This window comes from Ceratotherium simum, chromosome 4, assembly GCF_057802395.1.
Source record: "Ceratotherium simum simum isolate JZ-2026a chromosome 4, ASM5780239v1, whole genome shotgun sequence".
Classification (NCBI taxonomy): domain Eukaryota; kingdom Metazoa; phylum Chordata; class Mammalia; order Perissodactyla; family Rhinocerotidae; genus Ceratotherium; species Ceratotherium simum.
In genome coordinates, this window is record NC_141903.1 from 57363138 (window position 1) to 57386523 (window position 23386).

The window sequence follows — 23386 nt, forward strand, 5'->3', positions numbered from 1 at the left end:
AGCCTCCTTAGTGCCTATTAATGGCCAGGCTTCCTACTTGTGCAGTTTGGGGGTGAGAGATACAGTTTGTAGCGAGGGCATCTGCTTCCATGGCTTTTGGCCGCATATGTTCTCCATGGGGGTGTTCTGAAAAATGACCTAGTGAACACCTTTCTAGGCTACAAGAATGCAGCTGCCAATAGTCTATCATGTTCAAACCTTCTGGAAAAGGAAAGAGTAATTTTAAAGACCTAAAGATACACACACTAGAGAGTCCCTCAGGATCTCTGTGCAATGTGGGATATAAGGTTTGCATAACGATGACTGAAGTAAACCAGAAAAAAGATATAATCATGTCACTGTGGAACCCACCTGTGTTACTAAAGAGGCTAATTGCAAGATATAAGGCTGGAGTCTGGGGCCCCGTTCTATTCTTTCTGCAGTAACTCCTATCATCTGAACTTAAACAGCACTCAAGTCTATCCCTACACTTGTCTCACTTGTGTTTCTGCAGGCCTGGGGAGGAAGACTAGCAGAAAGATTAAGAGTATGGCTTTACTACTTAGCCTCTGTGTGAACTTGGTCACATTAGCCAAGTCTTGAAGTCTTGGTTTCCTTATTTCTAAAGTGGGAGAGTTATCGGTCCCTCTGATTGGATTATTGTGAGGTCTAAATGTGCTATGCATGTGAAGGATTTAGTTCAGTAAATGGTTGTTTTTATTGTACGTACCAGTAGGGTGTGCTTTCAGAATCTCTGTGCTATACCTTGGTTTCTTTCATCATGTTAGTCTCTTACACCCAGGAAATGTCACCTTGGAGACTTGAGTGGATTCTGAATCTTCTAATCTACTTGCTCACATATAACAGAATACTAATTGGGGGGTTTCAGGAACTATGCTCTATGTACAACAAAAGTAAATTGAAAACCTAGAGAGCTGCATGTCTCAAAGGCTGTGTGAAAACTCTTATATCCAAAAGAACACGAAGCAACAGCTAAGAATCATAAGTTATTAAGCTATTGCCCCATGAAGATTTTAATAGCTACGGAAATGGTACATATACCCTATGACTACCATACTTTATTTACTCCCTCTTTTATTAACTCATTCTGTAAATGTCTAATTTAATTCTGTGTTGGTGTCAGGCATTGGTTTAGATGCTGGAAATACCACGATGAACAAGGCAGATACATGCCTGCTCACATGGAGTTAGCATTTGAATGGGAAATATAGGCAAACACTGTTAAGAAAACAATTGAATTATTAAAAATAATTGTAAACTGTAATAAGTACTATGAAAGAAACCAACAGAAGTCTGAGATAGGAAGTAATGGCCATAGAGTGGGGGACAATTGCTTTATACTTGGGAAAGAGTGGAAAGAACTAGCCACGGAAAGAATAGAAGGGAAGCGTATTCCAGAAGGAAGGAAGATCATGCACAAAGACAAGTGATGAGGTTGGAGGTGGGTCAAGCCGAGTCATGCAGGGCCCTGCAGCCATGATAAGGAGGTTAAATTTTATCCCACAAAATGGAAGCCATTAAAGGATTTGTTTGAGCAGAAAAAACATATGATATCATTCATATTTTAAGATGCTCTGGCCTCTGGGTGGAGAATGTGGGGAGAGGAAGGGTCAAGAATGGCAGCATGGAGACAAGAGACTATAGTCGTAGTTCAGGTGGCTTAGCCTTGGGGTGGGGGCAGTGGAGATGGAGAAAAGTGAACTGAATCAATCTATGTATCTATCTATCTATCTACTATTAGGATTGACAGACCTTTGGGGGATAAAATATCAAGTAGGCAGTGGGATATGTGAATCTGTAGCTCAAAGGAGAGGTCTGAGCTGAGACGTAAATTTGGAAATTGCTGGTTTACATATGTTACAGTGTTTAAAACCACATTAAGGAAACTCTCACCTAGGAAATGCGTGTGGAGCGAGAAGAAGAGAGCCCGAGAAACGCAATGCTTTCGAACTCAGGTAAAGAGCAGCAAAGGAGATTGAGAAGGAGTAATTAACAAGACAAAGGAAATCTTGGAGTGTGTAGAAACCAAGAGATGAGAGAGTGTTAAAAACTCAATTATCAACTGAGTTGAATGCTGGCAAGAGGTGCAACAAGATGAAGACGGACAGGGCATTAGTTTGGGCAACATAGATACAGTTGGTGACCATGATAAGAACCATTTCAGTGGAGTGGTGGGGTTGAATTGGGTTGTGCTGTGTGGGGATCATGTTAGAATGGATTGAAGAGTGAATGGGGATAAGTTGATATTGTATGTATAGACGTATCTTTTGAGAAGTTTAGTAACGATGAGGTCAAGGAAAAAGAAGGGGTTTCAAAAGATGGGTTTTAAGAGAGCATGTTTGCATGTGACGAGAATGTTCTTCCAGAGAAGTAATAATTGAAGAAGCAAAGCCCCTGATCTAGAGCATAGGTGAAGGCATTGGTTTTGAGAGAAGCAGGAAAATTTCTTTTGTTAACAGGAAGACGGACTTAGATATATGAGGAGATCTGTGGCTTGTCAATTGGTCCATTTTTTGTCAATGAAGAGTGAGGCAAGACCATCGGGCGAGGATATGGATAGAGCAGGGAGCATGAGAGATTTGAAAGAAAACAGAGTTATAAAATGATCTAATCAGACAGGAGGAAAGCAGGCCTACAAGAAAAACAGGGTAGGATTGCTGGCCTTTCGAAGTGCACATTTGAATTCATAAATCTCAAGTGAGGCCTGTCCATTAGAATATAGACTCCAGAGAGCAAGTATCTTGTCTGTCTTTACCACGTCTCTCTGGTGCCTGAACAGGGCCTAGTAAATAATAGATGCCCAAGCAATATTTATTAAGTGAACGAATGAATGAATGAATGAGCTCAGTTCTTAACTTTCTCTGGCAATATTCAGCTGCTCAGGTAAAGGCACTAAGAAGGTAGAGGGTAAGACTCACAGAGGACCAGGGTTTTTCCGGGCAAGGATGACAGACAGAGAGCAGCCAGGGAGCTACAGGGCATTAGCATGGGAGTGATTATAGTGATGGGCCATAGAATCAAGGTTGGATGAGAACAAAAGGAAAGCTAATGGATCGTTAGCTAATGGATAGTGGGAAAGTGGTTTCCAGGCCATTAAGAGGTCAGAAAGTTTGGCAGTAGGAGTTCTTGAGAAAATCTTCCGGAAAAAGAAGGGTCATGACTGGAGGGTGGCAGTTTTGAAACTGGGATTTGAGAAGAAGTGCAGATGCCAGTGATGGCATAGTCCAGGTGTAACCACATCGGGGGCCCAGGCAAAGCAGAAGAAAAGGTCACTAATGATGAGATGGTCAAAGAGCTGACTGCCCTTCTCTATTTTCTCTTTAGTATCATTTAATACATCATGCTTATGATCTTGGCCCATGTGGAAGAGTAGATCAATTTTAAGATGAATCCATGAAAATGTAGGTGTAAATTTCCTACTCTCTCTATCCCCAACAAACACATATAACCAAGCATGATTATCATGGATATAAGGATATTTACATGGTTTGGAAGGCAAGCCAGAGTACACTATGTAGGGATTTGGTCAACGGTCATAAATAGTTGAGTCATTTGGAATGTAAGATGTCTAGAGGAAAAGCTTAACTAGGCATAAATATATTTTTAAGCCCACTGAAGAGTGGTTGGTGAATTGGAATTGTTGAAAATCTGAATAGAGTATCATTTTGCCGCATATGGAGTAATGATATTAGACCTTCATTACTCAAAGGTGGATTGTCACAACAGGTATCAAATTCTTGGTTTTTTAATTTGAAATGTTAGGGGTTGGTAGAGAAGGTGGTAAGAGAATCACTAGAGAAGTTTGTGGATTCAAGAATAGAAGGGGCTATGCCCTGCTCCCTTTTTCATTGCCTTGGGAAGGCACAAGCTCTTTTCTGCTATTAGAACATGGAAGAACAGGGATTAGAAATCCACACGGGATGCCTAGGCAGAGGGGCCTGAGGCACAAGTCTGGATGATGTGTGAGAACAGTAAGATTTCATTTTCCCATGCGGCTGCCAGTAGTAAGCACATAGCTGAGAAAAGGCCAGTATCTGGAGGGGCCTAATGGTTGGGGGGGTGTGGACTGTCAACAAATGTCCCATGGACCTGAGGACTAGAGGAATCTAGATACCTAAACAACTTACAAATTGAAAGATGCCAGCTTTTCTTGTTCATGGCCAGGTTCACAAGTCCCTCCTCATATCTGGACACTATAAATCCTCAGAAGACCAGGGAGTGGAGAAAACCCTGACTGGATGAGAAAACTCTGACTTAGTTGAGATGATTTTTTTCACCATCAAATTAGATGGAGCTTGGAATAGAGATTCTAAGCTGACATAATGAAAAATTAACTCACATTTCTTGCACATTTGGGAACATGGATTGGAAAATTCATACCTATTACATACATGATACTGTTTATTTTAGTTATGATACTAGTACAGCTGCTAACAAAGGCCCAAATAACATCTCTCATATAACAGTCTGAACATAAGCATTACAGGACAGATACAGTGGCCTCACAATATTGGGGATCCAGGTTCCCCCCATCTCATTGCTCTGCCATCCTCAATGCACTTTCTCCATCTTATAGCCTAGGATGGATGCTGTGCTTCTTGTCATCATAGCCACATTCTGGCCAGTGAGAAGAGGAGTAATGTGGAGGGCACAACCTGTAAGCTGCAAGTATTGCTTTCTCTCTCATCGCATTGACCAGAACATAGTCACATGACACACATAGCTGCAAGGGATGCTGAGAAATGCACACTTGAGCTGGTCAGCCATATGTCAAGCTAAAATTTTGGGGGAAATACTAACTGAAGGAATAAAGAGTAAACGTATTTTGAGGGACAACCAGCCATATCTGGTGCTCAGGGCTATGGGTGCCTTGGGGAACTAGATGAGGTATTAAAAAAGCAGCAGCATGGAGAGCATGAGTTATCCTTGTGTTGAACAACTATTCCTTTGGGAATGAGAGATGAATTTCTGCTACTAGTCCATGGGTGGGCCCTCCATCCCTGGGCCATTTAATATCCAGCTTCCTGAATGAGCTCATGTCTGGCCCTATCCTAATGGCTTCTTCACTTTAGTGCTAAGTGCTGGAAGCACAACAAAGGCTGCTCTTAAGTTTCTGTACTTAAGCTAATATTTAGCAGTTTTGAGATAATGGATCTGTTTTATTCATATTATTATTGTTAATAATATAATCACAAAACTATAAATTACAATTATATAACTGTATAGATTTTTGGTTGCCTGTTTACATCTATGATCTGATTTGATCTTCACAGACCTACTATTTTAAATAAGTATTTAAATACTTAATGTTTACAACTCTCCCTATCTTCTCAGGTTTTCAAATCCATCAGCACATTCCAACTTTCCTGTTTCTCCATTTATGACTTTTGGGGCTTCCTGTGCATGCCTCTGTTCACTCAGGATTCCTTCCTTTGTGTTCATTTCTTCCCCTGGTCCCAGGCTCTTTCCTATGGATCCGTTCTGGAGTCTTCTGAACATACCGAGCTCATTTCCCATGATTTTTCCTTCTCTTGATTTCCCTGATATTCTCCCTTCCCATCCTTTCCACTTTGGTGTCTTTCAAATATGGCCATTTCTCTGAAGCAGGTCCCACACGAGTCCTTACCTCTGTAGGGGATAGCTCCTCTCTTTTGTTCTATACCTCTGGTTCACCTCAGTCATTTTCTCTGTTTTTCTTGGCCATTTCCCATACTGTCCAAATATATTCTTTATTTCTACCCACGTCTCCTTTCTGAAGCACCCTTAACTGCCACCCTTTCTTTTACCATAGTAGGGAGTGTCCCTATATCTTTTGGGTATCCATAACCAGATGTAGTTATTTGACTACATCTTATCTTTCTTGCTTTTTGAAGGTGGCCCAAGAGGTACTTGCTTCTTGACTGTAATCTGGGTTTGAGTTAGGGCTCTGCATATGGCATGGTTTCTCAACTTTCCTGCTAGCAGCCCTTTATTTTTCTACCCCGAACGCCCCATGACTTTTGTTCACAACAGCCTCACACTGCCCCCAGTCTAGAGCTGCTTTCAGAGTAGCTGAAGCCTAGCTGATAGCTTCTCCTTTGACAATGTTCCCTCCACTACCATTTCACTTCCAGCCAACTGGTCCATTTGCTCTCCCACCCCTCATGCTTGCCTGATGAGAGCGCAGCACTCTCTGTCTTCTGTGCTACTGTTTTCAGGTCTACAGAGCACTGGGGCTGTCTTCTTTCTCCGGGATAGACTATACTTTAAATCTTCTGATTTCAATGAATCAGGAATTCCAAGGAACTGGGACCTGTACCAAGTAACATCAAAGCATTAACCTCCCTGCTTCTGCCCACTGCCTGAACTGTTCTGAGCCCCAGAACTGATGTAGGCAGCTGCCTTGGAGAAAGTTTGCCATGTGGAATGGTGAAACTTCTGCAGACCTACCTGGGCTATTCTCACACAGTTGGGGTGGAGTGCGGTTCTGACTTTATGATTTTCTTCATGGCAGAAGTGTGGATCCATGGTTATCTTCAATCACTGTGCACTTACATGACTTTGGATATTGTGGGACAGTTTTCTGTGTATTCTTTTATAGAAACATAAAAAGTTTACATGATTTCATAAACAAAGAAAAACTTCAAGTAAGGAATATTTAGATAATACTATTTTCTCCCCTTGTTGAATGTATGTGCCTGTTTTCTGGGAAAAGTTGCTGTAATTTTAGCGACTGCTTAGAGAAGAATAGCAAATGATCAGTCTGCTAATCCTCTCTGTTTCCTATCAGAAGAAGAAGTGTCAGGATGGGTGGGAGTTCAGGTTCCAGTAGGGAAATTTCCAGAGAGTCTCCCACAATAAGCTGTCGTCTTACTTGTTCATCTGTCTATTTGGCCAATTATTTAACTGAATTGTCATTATCTGATAACAACTCTGCCTCCCTTGCTAGAGTGTGAATTGCTCAAAAGCAGTGATATTGTCTTATTCTTGGTGAATGGCAGTTGTTGGAATTCAGCAAGTGTTTATTTGACGAATGAACAGATAGATAAATAAATGAGGAAACAGGAGCCAAGGGAGGTAATAAGCTGTGTGGTCTTGGGCTGTGTGTTAACTTCTCTGGGCTTTACTTATTTCACCTGTAAATTGAGGATGTTGGCAAAGCAGAAGGGGTTAAAGAAGGTTGGATGAGGCATTATGTACTTCTGAGAAAGGACTTTTTCCTGGCGAAGCGTTAAGGAGTGAGAGAATATGTGAACCAAAGGCAGGGGAGACCTGTCCTTCATACTGAGTGATCAGGAAAGACAAGTCATAGAATATCCAGCACTCCTCATTGTGTGGTGAGAACAGAAGAATGGAAATGCTGACATGCTCTGTCCAGACAGAGAGGGCCTGACACAGCTGTCAGGTTTCTTATAATCTGAGATTGGCAGGGAGAACATCTAAATATTTTCCACGTACCTGCTGAGAGGGCCAGAGGACTAGCTGAAGGAGGCTCCAGGACCTGGGGAAGCCTCTCATTGGGATGAGGGGTGCAGCAGCATGGCTGGCATGGAGAATGCGACTGACCAGGGACCATACAGGGCGTGCACGGCTCTGCAGACATCAATGGGGGAAAGGTGTCTATCAGTGACTGGAGGGAACCAGGATACTATAGTAGATGTCAGTGTAGACAGATGAGATCACAACCAAAGGCCATTTCCCATGCTCTCATGCTAAGTATTACAGTCTCTGCCCCTTCTTTGTTCTTGGAACTTAATTGCAACCACAGGGATAAGGGTCGAGAGAAGAAAACCCTGACTTGATTGATTTTACCCAGAAGTGTCTGATTGAAGTCTCTGCCAAAAGATGGAATGGAAAGTTTGAGATAGAAAGTAAGGTCACATATAGAAAATAAAGTTGAATTCTGGCATGCTTGAGTTTTGTGGATTGAGATTCTGTACCTCCTACGTACGTGAAATGTTAACACAGCCAGGAGCACTGAGCACTAATGATGGTAGAGACTTTAGAAATGCAGGGACAAGAGTGGAGATTTATCTTGGCTGTGGTTCTCTAAGTGTGGATTTTTGGGTTTCATTTCAGGATTTTGCTAATGTCCCTTTAGCCAACCAGTAATCAGGATTTTATTTTTCTTTCTTGTTCTCATTTATAATGTCCATAATTAACATATATTTGCATTTTAATTTTCTAACAGAAAGAATTGAATAAATATGCGATCTCTGCATACCACTGGAGCAGAAACACATTGAACTCCAGTAGCATGAGTTAAGGTCACTGTTGACATGCTTTTTACTTTAGCCCAAAACTATTTTCTAAGCTATGAGTGTAGCTTTCCTTTTTGGCACTTGGATCAAATAATTCCATTCTATTTTCATTTTTCCTAATGATGCTGAAAGATTTGTAAGTCTTCTGTGTGCACGAGAAATGACTTGAATATTTTTGAATGATTGGGTTTGTTAATTATGATGTTTAACTCTCCTGTATCTTTACCAATATTTTATTTGATTAAGCTATAAATCACTGAGAGAAGTGTTAAAACAGCCGACTATCAATGTGGATTTGTCTCCTCATAGGTCTGGCAGCGTTTCCTTCGTACACTTAGATGCTGAGCTATTAGGCAAACACAAGTATGGAATTGTTGTATTCTCCTTGCGACCTGCTTGTTTTATCATTGCATGGCGTCTCTCTTTATACATAGTAAGTCAGGATGCCTTTGGCTTGAACGACTAGGAATCTTATTATCTTACATGGAAAGAAGTCCAAAAAAGAGGGGTAGAGGGGTAAAGGAGTGGTAGCCATGAGAATGTGTCTTGCAGACCTCTAACTATAGAGAGCATGATTGACCAAGAACCTTCGCTGCTGTACTCTGAAAATCATTGCTGCACTTTGGTGGAAGCCGTGCTTTCCACAGGCTGCTCCCAGAGCAGCCAGTGACCGAGAGCAGCAAGGAGACTAAAGCAGGCCCATTCCTGGGAGACACGGATTCCTCTGACAACTGATTTTTGGCTTGTGGACTCCTAGACAGCCATGGACACTTCCATCCACCTTCCTTCCCTCTCTTTTCCTCAGGAATTAGACTTACCTTGCAGTCTGATCGTTCTCCCAGCCTTTCCCAGCTCCCTCCCATTTCCTCTCATTTCCTTAATAAAATCCCTGCACATTTAATCCTGTCTTGGCATCTCCTTTTCAGAGAACCTGGATAAGCACAGGAGGGCTCCTTGTTTGTTGATTTAGCCGCTTGATGATTTCATCAGGGAACACGATTTCCTTCATTTCTTGCTCGGCCATCCTCAGTGTGTTGTTCTGCTTTCAGGCCAGCCCTCATCATGGTCACTGTGGCCACTGCAGAGTGGCCACTGCAGGCAGCACATCCAGACACAACAACGTCCAGAGGGAGGAAGGGACTACATTTTTCAGTGTCTCTTTGTACCTGAGAAAATCTTTCCCAGCAGCCCTCCACAGCCTCCTTTACTTCTCATTGGCCAGACAGGGGTGATGTGTCTGCTTCACAACCAATCGCTGGCACGTGAAAAAAGATCTCACTGACTGACAGACACAAATCAATGCTTACCTATGAGTTGGGGATGAGGTCAGCTTCCTCTAAGTCCCATGGTAGAGAGACGGGTAACCAAACCAAGAGCAGTGTTCTATTATGAAGGAAGAAAGGAAAGATGGATATTGGGTGGGCAATCAATTGTCTGCTATATTTGATAACACTTTTGGCTCTAGGATCTATTTCATCAAGTATCAGTCACCTTTCTTTCTGATAGTTTTTTTTTTTTTTTGGTGAGGAAGATTGGCCCTGAGCTAACATCTCTTGCCAATCTTTCTCTTTTTGCTTGAGGAAGATGGTCCCTGAGCCAACATTGGTTCCAGTCTTCCTCTATTTTGTATATGGGACACTGCCACAGCATGGCTTAATGAGCGGTGTGTAGGTCCATTCCTGGGATCTGAAGCCACGAACCCCGGGCCACTGAAATAAGGTGCATGAACTTAACCACTATGCCACTGGGCTGGCCCCTCTTTTGGTTAGTTTTTGCCAGTATATCCTTTTTTATTTCTTTACTCTTATCGTTACTTTATCATTTTATTTTAGTTGTCTCTGTTGTAGATGGTATATGCCTGTATTTTGGTTTTGTTTCATTATTTTTTTTCCAATCTGAAAGTCTTTTACTTTTAGTTAGTATGACTGGCACATTTTTGCTTATTAGGATTATTGATCTCATTGGATTTATTTCTGCTATTTGATTTTCTGCTTTCTATTTATTGTGCTTTTTTTGCATTTTTACTCCCTTTCTGGTATTTTTTTTCCTTAAAAAAATTCAAAAATACATAAAAGTAAGAAAATAGTATGATAAATCTCTATACCTTTCTCACATAGATAGGACAATTACCAATGTTCTACCACAAGTACTTTATTTAACCCTTCTCTCTACCTTTACTTAAGGATTTTAAAGCAAATCACCCATATCATGACACTTCATCTTAAATACTTAAGTGTGAATGATGAAATTTTCTTTATTTTCCCCTTCCCTTTAATTCTTTGAAAGTTTATTTATATTCTATGTTTTATTTATTTATTTATTTGTTTATTTATTTATTTATTTATTTATTTATTGTGAGGAAGATCAGCCCTGAGCTAACATCCATGCTAATCCTCCTTTTTTTGCTGAGGAAGACCAGCTCTGAGCTAACATCTATTGCCAATCCTCCTCCTTTTTTTTTCCGCAAAGCCCCAGTAGATAGTTGTGTGTCATAGCTGCACATCCTTCTAGTTGCTGCATGTGGGATGCGGCCTCAGCATGGCCGGAGAAGCGGTGCATTGGTGCGTGCCGGGATCCGAGCCGGGCCTCTAGTAGCGGAGTGTGCGCACTTAACCGCTAAGCCACGGGGCGGCCCCTCTATTTGTTTTAAACATGCATAGTCGGTCAATATAGCCACTATTCACCCAAAAAAAGCAAGGACTTTAGAATTAACTTCTCCCCTTACACATGACTGGGTTGTGTGGTAGTTTATATTCATCTTGGGGTATTAGTTAGGCTAGGCTCAGCTGTGCTGTGATATAAATAAATCGCGAAATCTTGGTTGCTTAAAATAAAGGTGTTTTCTTGCTTACATCTCAGTCTCATACAGATTGGGAAGCTCTTTTCCAAGCAGGAAGTCCGGGAACCAGCCTGCTACCATCTTGTAGCTATGGCATCCAAACATGTGACTTCTGAAGTTTCTGGGGAAGGGAAGAAAGAGCTAGAGGATTTGGGGTGGGGGAGGTGATTTTAGGGGCCAGGCCGTTAGAATCCACCCACTGTCTATTTCATTAGTCCTAATTCAGTCACATAGACTCTAGGCTATTTGAGATGGTGGCTGGGAAATGCAGTCTTCCTATATTTTTAGAAAAAAGTCTAAATAGACTTTATTTAACTTATTTAAAATTAACTTAATTTTTTTTTTTTTTTTTTTTTTGTGCTGCTCCCTTTTCTCACTGCTTGTATTATTTATCTTGGGCTGCTGTAACAAAATAGGATAGCGTGGGTGGCTTAAACAACAGAAATTTATTTCTCATAGTTCTGGAGGCTAGGAAGTCCAAGATCAAGGTGCTGGTAAGAGAGGTTTCATTCTGAGGCCTCTTCTCTTGGCTTGTAGTGGCCACAATATCGCTGTGTGCTCATATGGCCTTTCTTTGGTGCATGTGTATGTAGAAAGAGCTCTGATGTCACTTCCTTATTTTATAAGAGTATCAGCCCTATAGGATTAGGGCCCCACCTTTATTACTTTTTTAACGTTTATCATCTCCTCACAGGACCTCTCTCCAAATGTAGTCACATTGCAGGTTTGGGCTTCAACATCTGAGTTTTGGGGGATCACAATTCAGTCCATAGCACTTCTGTTACTTGGAGCAGGAATATGACCAAAGAACCAATCGGATCTCTTTTTAGGGATTTATATAGATGCTGATGGAGAAAGAATGGTCTCTACAGCTGACATTAAGGAATATTTAATATTGGATCTGCTGGGGGCCATTGTTGCCACATGTGGGGAAGGCCTGACTGATAATGAAGTCAATTGAGTGAAAAATTGAATGGAGAGAAATGGAAAGAGGGACAGAATCCTGACAACATCATTAGAAACTTTGAATTTAGCTATGACTGAAATTAGATTTAATCTATTTCTCAGTTATATTAGCCAATAAATTCCATGTTTTTGTCTAGAATCTCTGACACAATGGCAGAATCCAGAAAATACAGTGGTGCCAAATAGAGACTGGTGATAATAGATAAATGTAAGCCCCGAGAGTCAGACAACTTACTGGCTGACACTATCTTGGGTCACATGACGTGACGGGGTGTTATTGATCTGTTGTCTGCTGTTTATGCTTCGGGATTTTCTCTACCACAGTAGAGCACAACTGGACTCCACCATAGTATTCTAGGCTGCAGTGGATCAAGTCCCTGTTGAGAAAGAGAGTCAGGGGACTGGGTTTGAGGGGAAGATTAAAAACTTTTTTTTCCTTTTGGCTGGATCCCCCATTCTATATCTACTATTAGTGAGGAAGCTTTTGGCTGCTAGAATCAGAAAATTCTGACTCAAATTGATTAATCGATAAGGAAATTTATTGTCTCCTGTGTGGGCTTCAGGTGTGGTTCAAAGCAGTAGCTCAGTAATGTTATCAGGGACCCAGGTTCTTCTATCTCTCCATTTTGCTGGCCTTAGTATTGGCTTAATTGAAAGCCTAGTTCTGACATTCCCTCAGGGTGACCTTTAGTGTAACTGGGGTTACCTACTTGCCTTTCCATGTTCAGCTGCCTACCTCTGGACCAATAACAGTGGCTAGGGATATACCATTCCCTTCTTGACTTAGACTAATTAGGAGCTGAATTTGGTGTGCATCAGGATACATTACGATTGGTCTCAATGTTGGGTCTCTGAGCTCCCCAACTGCCTCTTAAGACACATGGTGGGAGGGAGTGGTTGTATAAAAATTGAGGTTCTGTTATTAAGGAAAAAGAAGACGATGAATGCTGGGTTGGTACCAGCAGTGTCCACTATATACTTTGTTGTAGCATTGAAAAAGGAAAGCTGGTTCTACCCATGAATTTGATAGAGGGGCTTAATATTATCTTACTACCAAGGCCATACAAGTTGTACTACATCACTCTGCTAGTTCTCTTGGTAACATGAATCCAGGCTAGTCATCACAACTTGTACTTGTCTGTAGCAGAGGAAGTACATAAGCCCAAATATGTTGTTAGTTTGTTAGTGAATATCTTAAGATTCAGATCTTAATTTGGGGACCCAGAATGGATTACACAACAACTAATCATATTGTATAAAGGGGAACATTTAAGCCAGTCTTTGATTGACATTGGGAATGTGAGCCAGCTTTGGAACTTATGCAAAAATTGGGGAGCCATTGCAAGACATCTTGGCTGGATAGGCCTGGAAATTAGTGGTGAAAATTTTAGTAAGTCACTTAAGATGGTATAAAAATTGAGTAAACAGTTTATATATTAATTGCATGAGTAGAAAAATAAATCAGAAAAGAAGTGCCATGTTTACCGGATACCTGAACTGCAATGTACTTGTACTTGTAGTTGTGGGCATCCCTTCCCCCAAATTAGAGAAAGTGTTAGACTCATAATGAGTATGCAGCAGCTGTTCCATCAAGCTGTTTTCCAAATGGGCTTTCACCATTATTGTTGTTGTTAGACAGAGAGGGAAGTGATTTTAGTGTGAATGTGAAAATGAATTAATGTTGCCTGTCAGGAAACAAAACCAGTGCCAGGAGATCAGCTTATGCACAGCTGAAAGATTGAAAAAGAAAACTCTGGGAAATCAGAGAGCTAAAAAGACAATGATCCCAAATTCACACTAGTCTTGGAACATGGAAGTCAATGTTCCACTCCAGAGATGAAAATAGCTTCAAATAAGGCACTTTTGGTCACCATATCCAAGAAACTTGGAAAGTAATAGTGACACTGGCATTAAGATGATCTCATTCCCAACCTGAGCATCAGATAAAAATATCGATTCTTTGGCCACCTGAGTCAATTTGGAGTAGGTTTGCCAGATTTAGCAAATAAAAACACAGGATGTCTAGCTAAGTTTGAATTTCAGATACACAATGAATAATTTTTTGGGGATAAGTCCTAAACATTGCATGGGTCATAGTTATACTAAAAATTATTCATTGCTTATCTCAAGTCCAAATTTAACTGGGTGCCCCGTGGCAACCCTAATCTGGGATAATTAATACTCTTATCCTAATTTCCAGAACATTATGATATGGTTGCTTTTGAACTCTTCCCTGAAATTCCAATGTTGGACTCTTACTAATACCTCATGGCAGATTATATTTTAGATCCCAGATTATATTGTAGATTATATCTTCTGACAACATGACATTGACACTCTTCCATTGAGGGTGGGGTCTGGGTGGACTTTGTAATGCCTTGACCAATAGAGTATGGCAGAAGTGACACTATATGACCCCTGAGGCTGGATTATTAAAGGTAGGATAATTTCCAGTAGGCTCTCTTTCTCTCAGCACATTCACCTTGGGAGCCCTGAGCTGACATGTCAGAAGTTGGCTAGCATGAAGCCACCAGGCTGGAGAGACCATGTGGAGAGACCACATAGAGACAGAGAGGATGCCTGAGGTGCCCAGGTTCTCCCGCCTCCAGCTTTCACATCTTCTCTGTTTAGATGACCCCAGCTTTGAGATGACCCCAGTTTCATCCACTGTTTAATCGCAACCTCATTTAAGGCTGAGCTGAACTGCTTAGCCAAGCCACTCCCAGATTTCTGACCCATAGTCACTTGAGAGTTAATAAGTGATTATTGATTTAATCCACTGTTTTGGATTGATTAGTTACACAGCCACAGATAACTAATATATACTGGTTCTGGGGAAGAGGAATAACATTACTTTTAACATTAACATCTTTTGTAACAGTCTTTTAAAATAAGTAGCTTTGTTTTTAGGGATATGGACACAGTATTATGTCCAAATCTTTGTTTAAGTCAGGTTTTGAAGGTTTTACTGTTATTGTTTCTTCAGCTACCTTTTTTTTTAAAAAAAAATTCAAACAAATGCGTTAGTACTACGGGAATTGTATTGTCCATAGGAAAAACAAAACAAAACAAAACAAACAAGCAAACTTCAGTCCCAGTATTGTATAATGAAATGAGCACTGATACAGGAGATCTAGGTTGTCTTGGCTTTGACACTGAGTAGCTATTGGACTTTGAACAAGTTACTTATTCTCTAAAACTCAGCTCTTGTATCTAGGTAAGGGATGACAAATAGGCGGCATGCAAGCTACCGTTTTCTCTAGCAGACATCACTAATGAATTGTAGCACTCTTTCAACAGGAAATGACCTTAGTGTCTTTCTCAAAGCAGAACTCCAAGCAGTCAGGAGCAATCAATCACAGATGGCAATAATGACGAAATCATTTTTTGCCTTCCCAGACCTTGAACATGTCTACTGTTAATTCCAGTATTAAAATTTAATATCTCTATAATCTAAGTGATTCATCCAAGTTCTTAAAGAGTTGCTAAAGTGATTGTAGAAGTAATGTTGGAAATACTTGAAGGATCATGGAGCAAAAATTATTGACTATGCACTGGGTGCCACATAGTTATTTATGTATTGTGATGATATAATGTTGAAAAAGACAGTTTCTCCAAGAGAGAAAAGGATACACACAAATAACTCCAAATGAGACAGTTTTACCACCCTGATTCAGATTCGACCAATTTTGCCCAGATTGTCAGCTGAGACCACTCAGCTGTGGTCTTGAGGACAGTGTAAGAAAAGAGGTAGTGGGCCGGCCCCGTGGCTTGGTGGTTAAGTGCGCGCGCTGCGATGCTGGTGGCCCGGGTTCAGATCCCGGGTGCGCATCGAGGCACCACTTCTCCGTTCATCCTGAGGCCGAGTCCCGCATACAGCAACTAGAAGGATGTGCAGCTACGACATACAACTATCCACTGGGGCTTTGGGGGGAAAAAATAAAATAAATAAAATCTTTAAAAAAAAAAAAAAAAAAGAGGTAGTGATGTGTCTCAAGGGTACTTTGTTTACATTTGATCTAAGAGTATCTAAAGGATCCAGCTGCATAGCAGCACCACATACAACTTCAATTCTGAAAGAAGTCAATAGTTAACTCCTCTCAGCTCCCTACGCCTTACCTTATAGCCCAAGAATTTGCACTCCTTTGTAGTATTGCTGACAGCTCCCATCTTTCACTCTTTCCTTATATGGTTCTCCACTTTTATTTTAAACCTTTTTAAAACTGTATTACTATCTGTTTATTTCTCCACCACAGGCTTAGAAATTTCCCTTAAAGGCTATCAGCAATTCCCTTTTCACATGCCCTCTTGTTTGATCATCAGCCATTGGTTGTCTTTCCCTATCCTGGACCAAGTTTTCAAGATTTTTCTCCAAGTGTGTGGTTAGAATCCTCTTTTAAATTACATGAGGTTTTTAAATTTTGTTTTCGTATAAAAGGTTTGCAACCATTATACATAGTAGTAAGTGTACACATTCAGGTGCAAAATCTCAATATAATTTTTTGAATCCTTGAACTATATAGCACAGGACCCTCATTTTAGTGTCATCCACACAGCCACATATTGAACACTGATCTCTTTGTGTACCTACCCTGCATCTGAACCAAATAATAAAGTAACTGATCTCAAAAAGCAAAGGAGAGAGGCTGATTTCCAGCTGGGAGAATTGGAGAAGGAACTCTAGAGGAGGTAGCATCTGCCCTTGGCCTTGAAGGACAGATGGGAAATCAGAAGGCAGAAGTAGAATAGGGTGGGGATGGTGGGGGGGCATTCCAGGTTGAGGAAAAAGCAGGAGCAAGGAGTGAAGACAGAGAGATAGGAGAGTAAAATATATTTTTGTCTGCAATATAGTAGTCATTAGAGTAGAAGAGAGGTGGTGGAAGACCATTTGGCAGAGGCCCTTGGTATCTGTGGATTGGTTGATTAAGTAATTGAAGGCTGGTCCTGCTTCACTTGAGTTTTGGGAGTAGGTGATATATTTGCAAGTGGTTCTCTGGTACTTAGTCTCTGTTCTATTTTTGAAAGTTAAGGTTTAGAAAGGATGACTCCCTTGTCTATGCCTCCAGCCTTCTCTGTGAAAGAGAAATGTGGCAAAGGCAAATATTCAAAGTGGCGAAGATTCACCGTGCATTTAAATGACCATTTTAACAATCTGCTTGGAATTCTTTCTTTTCCCAGTATAGATATTCTCTAAGCCTCTAATAGTTGATCCTTCTAGCATACACTTAAGCACAAATGTACAAATTGGGCTTCCTAGGAACCACCAGAGAAGTAACCCAGATTTCCTCCACAAAGGACTTTGTGTAGCAGTCATTCTCCCTTTTTTCATCAATTCAGGAAATGTTTGTTGAGCAACTACTAGGTATGAGGCACTGAACTGGATATTGGACATAGATTGATATGCAACATAGAATATCCTTTGCATTTAGAGGATGAGCTCCTGAGAACCACATGTTAGGCATAATCCATCAGAAGAGATTGACATCCAATAGTACACATTGACAAATGCCAAGAAGGAAACTAACAGGCTGTAAAAATAAAGACTCATAGGGGGAGTAAATTGGGAGATTGACCAAGTTGACATGCTCTAGCCAATATCAACCTCAATCCTTAGAAATAACAGAAAGGCCTTTTTAGTCAAGGCACTACATGGATAACACTAGCTGCTGTAACAGATAAACCCCGAACTCTCGGTGGTTTCACATTGTAGAATTTTATTTCTTTTTCATGTAAAATTCAAAATGACTGTTTGTGATGAACTGGTGGCTCTCTTCTAAGAAGTGATTTAGGGACCTGACTTCTTCTATCTTGTGACTTTGTCCCTTTCAACATTTGGCTTCTAAGGTTGCTGTGTACATTAGCTCAAGCCTTAAGAGAAAAAAATCTGGTGGATCAAAAGTGGAAGATTTTTATGGTCAAGAATTGAAGTGGACACCTTACTTCTCTCCTCGTTATTTGGCCATACCTGCCTGGAATAGAAGCTGGGAAATGTTATATAGCTGTGTGTGTAGAAAGAAGAGGAGACAGTTTTGGTGAACAACATATGTATATATATCTTTGTCTGAAACATCATCAAACAGACCATGTGTTAGGCCGTGAAGGAAATTTAAACCAACATAAAAAAGGGAAAAGCACTATAACACAATCCAAGTAGACATTCTCAACAAAAGTTAATTCCTACCCCAAAACATCTTTATAAAAACAACCTTTTAAATAATTTTTGGCTTAATGAGATTATAAAAATGACAAAGTATTTAAAAATGAACAACACTAAGAGCAGTACACACAAAAATCTGTGCTTTGGGATATAGCAAAAGTGGTAGGCAGAGGAAAAATGTGTAGCTTTAGATGTAAATATTAGCAAATGAGAAAAATAGAAATTAATAGAATTGAGTGCTCAATACAAGAAGTTAGAAAAAGAACAAAATAAATTCAAAGCAATTAGAAGGAGGGACTAACAAAGATAAAGACGTAAGCAAAACAGAAAACAAACGCAAATACAAACTCATGAGAGTAGATCAGTAACAATAAAAACTTAAAAAAAACTAACAGAAGAAACTAGCAGATTTATCTAGAAAATAGAGAGAAGACACATATGTAACAACAATAAGAAGGTGAAAGGGGACCTAATTGTAGATATGACAGAAATTTTTAAAAATGACGAATATGTATAAATATTACCAATACATTTGAACATTAAATGAATTAAAATATTTTTTGGAAAATGTAAGAGACTAAAACTGAATAAAGAAGAAGTAGAAAACATGAATAAGTCTAAAATCCTTAAAAAAATTAAAAATGTGCAATATCTTTTCAAAGCTCAGGCAGTTTTGTGAGTAAAGTCTTCCAAAACTTCAAGCAAAGACAGTCCTCGTGTTCTAGAGCAGACAAAAACATGGCATGATATATACTCAACTTATTTTAAGAACCTAATACTTTTCTGATCCCCAAACTGGACAAAGATATCAGACCCATAAAAATAAGGGTAAGCAATCTCATTTATGAATGTGAAGGCAAAAATCTGAAATTAAGTATTTACAAATGTAATTTAGCAATGAATTAAAAGACTGATATATTATGATCAACTTACAGGTTATTACAGTAATGGAAGAAGGGCCAAATTTTTAAAAATCTATTAATCATTACATTAAAGAACTTATGAAGAAATATCAATTGATTATCTCATTGATCATCTCACTAAATATGGAAAAGCATTTGGTAAGAATAGGTACCCATTTTAAAGAAAAATCCTAAGAAACTAGGAATAAATTAAACTTCTTTAAGTTGATACAGGCAGCAACATAAAGCATCATTCATGGAGGTAGACAAGGACTTATGGCAACTGCTTAAATATATATCTCCATATTCTCCAAAAAACAATATAGAACAACAAGAACACATAATATGATGCCTTCAGTATAAGTATAAAATATACTGAACTTCAAATCACTTGTTAATAAAAAATGAAAAAGCTCCAAATCCTAGTGACTGAGTGGTCATGCCTTTAGTGCTAGTGTTTGTGGCAACTAAGGGCAGCCCCGAGAAAAACCGTGAGGAAGAGAGAAGTAGAGAGCTAGGAGTGGGCTTGAAATTGCTCCAAAGCAACCACCAGAGAGAGCAAGTTCATTTGAAACATGAAAAGAATAAAAAAGTGTCCTATTAGATTACAGCACTGACTACACGGAGGGTCTTAAAAATATGCATGATATGAGGTAGCAGTCTTTAAAAAGCATAGCCTCTGAGTGAAGAAGGCAAAAAAGATGGTAAAGAGGAAGATAAGGGGAAAATTTAGAGTCCTTTGAGACAAAAAAGAAGGAAAAAAACCACAGAGGACCACAATGCCTCCTCCAAAAAAACAAAACAAACCTCCCAAACCAAACAAACATAATGCTGGGAAGTAAGGAATTTCAAAAAGTAAAAGGATGGAGACATGTCAAAGGGACACAGGCATCAACTTGAAAGAATTACCAAAGGCCAAAGGTGGAATATCGTCAGCAACAAAATACTGGATTACAAACCAAAGTATAAAATAAATATAGATGAATCCACATTGATATAAATAAATGATCAAATAAAGACATAAATGGGGGAGAAGACATACCTTTTTCTGTAGAAGAATTCCAAATAGTATATGTTGATACTTCCCTCTGCAGGAAGTAGAGCTCAGATCCTTTGCTTTTGACTGTGGGCTGGACTCTATGAGTTGCTTCCAAAGAACAGAGTATGGAAAAGGAAAAATAGTAACTTTACAGTGGAGAAAACCGGCAAACACTACCTTAACCAGGTGATCAAGTTTAACATCACCCACGATATCCTGAGGATGTCCTGTACCCCTGGTATGATAAGATGAGAGAGTTACTTCATCTCCATGGTATTCTTTCCAAACCCTGTCTTGGTTCTTTCTAAACCTAAACCTAGTCTAATCTGAGAAAAACATCAGGTAAACCCAAATTGAAGGACAGTCTACAAGATATCTGACCAGTACTTCTAAAAACTGTCAAGGTCATGAAAAATTAGGAAAGGTTGAAAAAATGTTACACAACAGAGGAAAGAGGACAACTAGATGCCACGTGGTAACCTGGGTTGGATCTCAGAACAGAAAAATACATTAATGGAAAAACTGATGAAATCCAAATAAAGCCCAGAGTTCAGTTAATGGTAATATACCAATGTTGTTTTCTTAGTTTGTACAATTAACACTAGGGGAAACTGAAATTGACTGAGAGGTGTACAGGTGCTCTCTGTACTCTTTGCAGCTTTCCTGTAAACCTAAAATTATTCCAAAATAAAAAGAATATGTAAACAAACAAAACCACCAAAACCCATCCACTAAAGAGACTGGACTTTGCTTACTGATAGAAGATGGTGCCCTTGAATTAGAAATCTAAAAACCACCTCAAATTTACAAATTAAATAGGAGAAAGCTAAATATATCTATATAAAATTAAAATTACTATATTAGAAAATGATAATTAGTCTACGTCAGCTGATGAAAATTCATTCTCTCATCCAAACAAACAAATAAAGCAAGCAAGAAGCATAAGAAAATTGTAAGGTAACACTCCAAACTGATGAAATATACTCAAACAAGCAGTTGGGGATATGATAGCTTATCTTGAATGAGAAATACAAAAATTAAAAACAGAAGTAGACAAAATGACAGAAAGAAATGAAAAGAGAGTTGATTAAACTCATGAAAGAAATAGAAGAATAAAGACCAAATCATCTCACAAATAAACACTAAGTTACAAGTTGCCTGAGGGAGAATAGACTCAAAAGGAAATTTAATGAGGAACATTCAAGAAAGACAGAAAATAGCCAGGAGATTAAAAACGGGATAAAGATAGATGTAAAAAGGATCGGAGAGGGAGTGATTGAAATGGAAGAAAAAGGAGAAATAACGTGTGATTAAAGCCCTTGAAGAAGAAGAAACAGAACAACAGAACAGAACTAACAAACTCATAATGCAAGAGAACTTTTCAGAAATAAAAGAAGACCTAGATCTGCATATTAAAAGAGCTCACTGGAGATCTTGAGTCAAGATGGTGGTGTAAGCAGACTCGGAACTCACCTCCTCCCGCGGACACAGCCAATTTACAACTACTTGTGGAAAAATTACCCCTGAGACAGAACTGAAAACTGGATAAGAGGAACTCCTGCAACAGTGGACAATCCTAACTGAGGTGGAAGAGGCAGAGTCTCCCTTCTGGAGAGGAAAAACGACCTCTTCACAAGCCGCCAGCTTCACGGCCGCCGGGAGCAGCTCACAGGTACGCAGCCTCCCTGGAGGTGTGGGGCCCTGAGCCGGGGAGCGCCCCCGCTGTGGGCATATTGTGGACCCAGCACAATCGAGGCGAGTGGCATAATATCTGACTTTGCCTGCTACTAAAACATTGGGGAGTACCCCCAGAAAACCCGGTTCACAAAGAAACTAAAACCGGCTCTTAAAGGGCCCGCACACAAACTCACCCATTTCAGAAAGCATCCTAAAATCACGAGAAAGAAAGGTGCACAGTGCTGTGGTGAAAAGAGACTCACCTAATAGGCCCTGAGTGCATCTCGGTGAGGGGTGAGACCTCTCCAGGGACTGGGACATTGGCGGCAGCCATTGTTGTGGCCCGGTGTGCGCGTGCTGACACAGACGCCATTGGAGTTCTCCCTGAGGCCTGCTAGCCCAGGGTCTGCCCCACCCGCTAGAGCACCGATTTAATCCAGCTCAGCCAGGGCAGGCAGCCCACCCTAGAGACTGGCCCCACCCAACAACAAGCCCTCAGGCAACTTGTGGGCCTGCATAGATTAGTGACTGGATTCTCTGCAATCTGGCAACTGAGCCCACTTTAGCGGGGCAGGGTGTGCACAAGGAGCGGGTGGAGAGTGTGGGGCAGTGGTGGAGTGTGTGGGGCTCCTGCCATGGAGAGACTGGGTCCGCTTGGGGAGGTCGGGGTGCGTACGCTGGGCAGGACTGTGTTGACTGTGTGTGTGGACCTGTGGGCGACAAGACTTGTCAGCTGCAGAAGACTTGTGCTTCTCAAAGACCCACATAAGGGGTTTGCCCCACCTTCCAAAGCCTGAAACAATTGGGTGCTCCTGTGCCTGAGGCCAGCCCCACCCAGCTGCAATCCTCAGAGAGCTGACAAGAGACCTAATAGGCTAGAGGCTTACAGCAATTGTAAGGCCCTGAGCCTAACAACCTGCCACGCTGGGGGCCTACTCACTTAAAAGAAATACTGCAACACAAATGTGGTATCAGAACTTGCAGCCAACTGTGCTGGGGCTCCCCACAGCTGATAAAGAGACTGAAGGGCCCACAACAACTACAAGCAGCTGAGCATTACAACAGCTGGCCAGGAGCATAACTCAGCCTCCCTGGGCGCCTACAGGGAGAGCAAACAGGCCACAGCAGAAGGATACACATAGCCCACATAGGGGTCACCCCTGGAACATTGAGAACTGAGGGAAGCACACTGGAAGCCTCCTAAGCCATCACTTACATAAGGTCACCTATCCAAGAGCAGGAGACGTAGCTGACCTACCTAATACGTAGACACAAGCACAGGGAAAGAGGCAAAATGAAGAGGCAAAAGAATACAGTCCAAGTAAGGGAACAGGACAAAACCCCAGAAAAGGAACTTAGTGAAACAGAAATGAGCAACCTACCTGACAGAGAGTTCAAACTAAGAGTGTTAAGGATGGTCACTGATCTGGGGAGAAGAATAGATGGACTCAGTGAGAATGTCAACAGAGAAATGGAAGATATAAAAAAGAACCAATCAGAAATGAAGAATACAATACTGGAAATGAAAAACTCATTAGAGGGACTCAAAAGCAGAGTAGAGGATAC

At 40.5% G+C, this 23386-nt stretch overlaps 2 long non-coding RNA genes across 3 annotated transcripts in view; one reads left to right on the forward strand and one right to left on the reverse strand.

The window, feature by feature from the left end:
- Positions 1–6126: 6126 nt before the first annotated feature.
- On the reverse strand, positions 6127–22279 carry LOC147917301 (uncharacterized). 2 transcript variants are annotated; one of them, XR_015551983.1, is made up of 5 exons: positions 22084–22279; positions 20147–20251; positions 9548–9623; positions 7438–7572; positions 6127–6571 (listed from the first exon to the last, which is right to left on the reverse strand). It is a non-coding gene; the product is annotated as an uncharacterized LOC147917301 (long non-coding RNA). The 2 variants fall into 2 exon arrangements; XR_015551982.1 differs by lacking the exon at positions 6127–6571 and having other exon boundaries at positions 7310–7572.
- The window catches only part of LOC147917302 (uncharacterized), a 70084-nt gene continuing 68293 nt past the window's right edge, over positions 21596–23386 (forward strand). The window contains exon 1 of the long non-coding RNA XR_015551981.1: positions 21596–21815. This is a non-coding gene — a long non-coding RNA (uncharacterized LOC147917302). The remainder of the gene's footprint in view (positions 21816–23386) is intronic.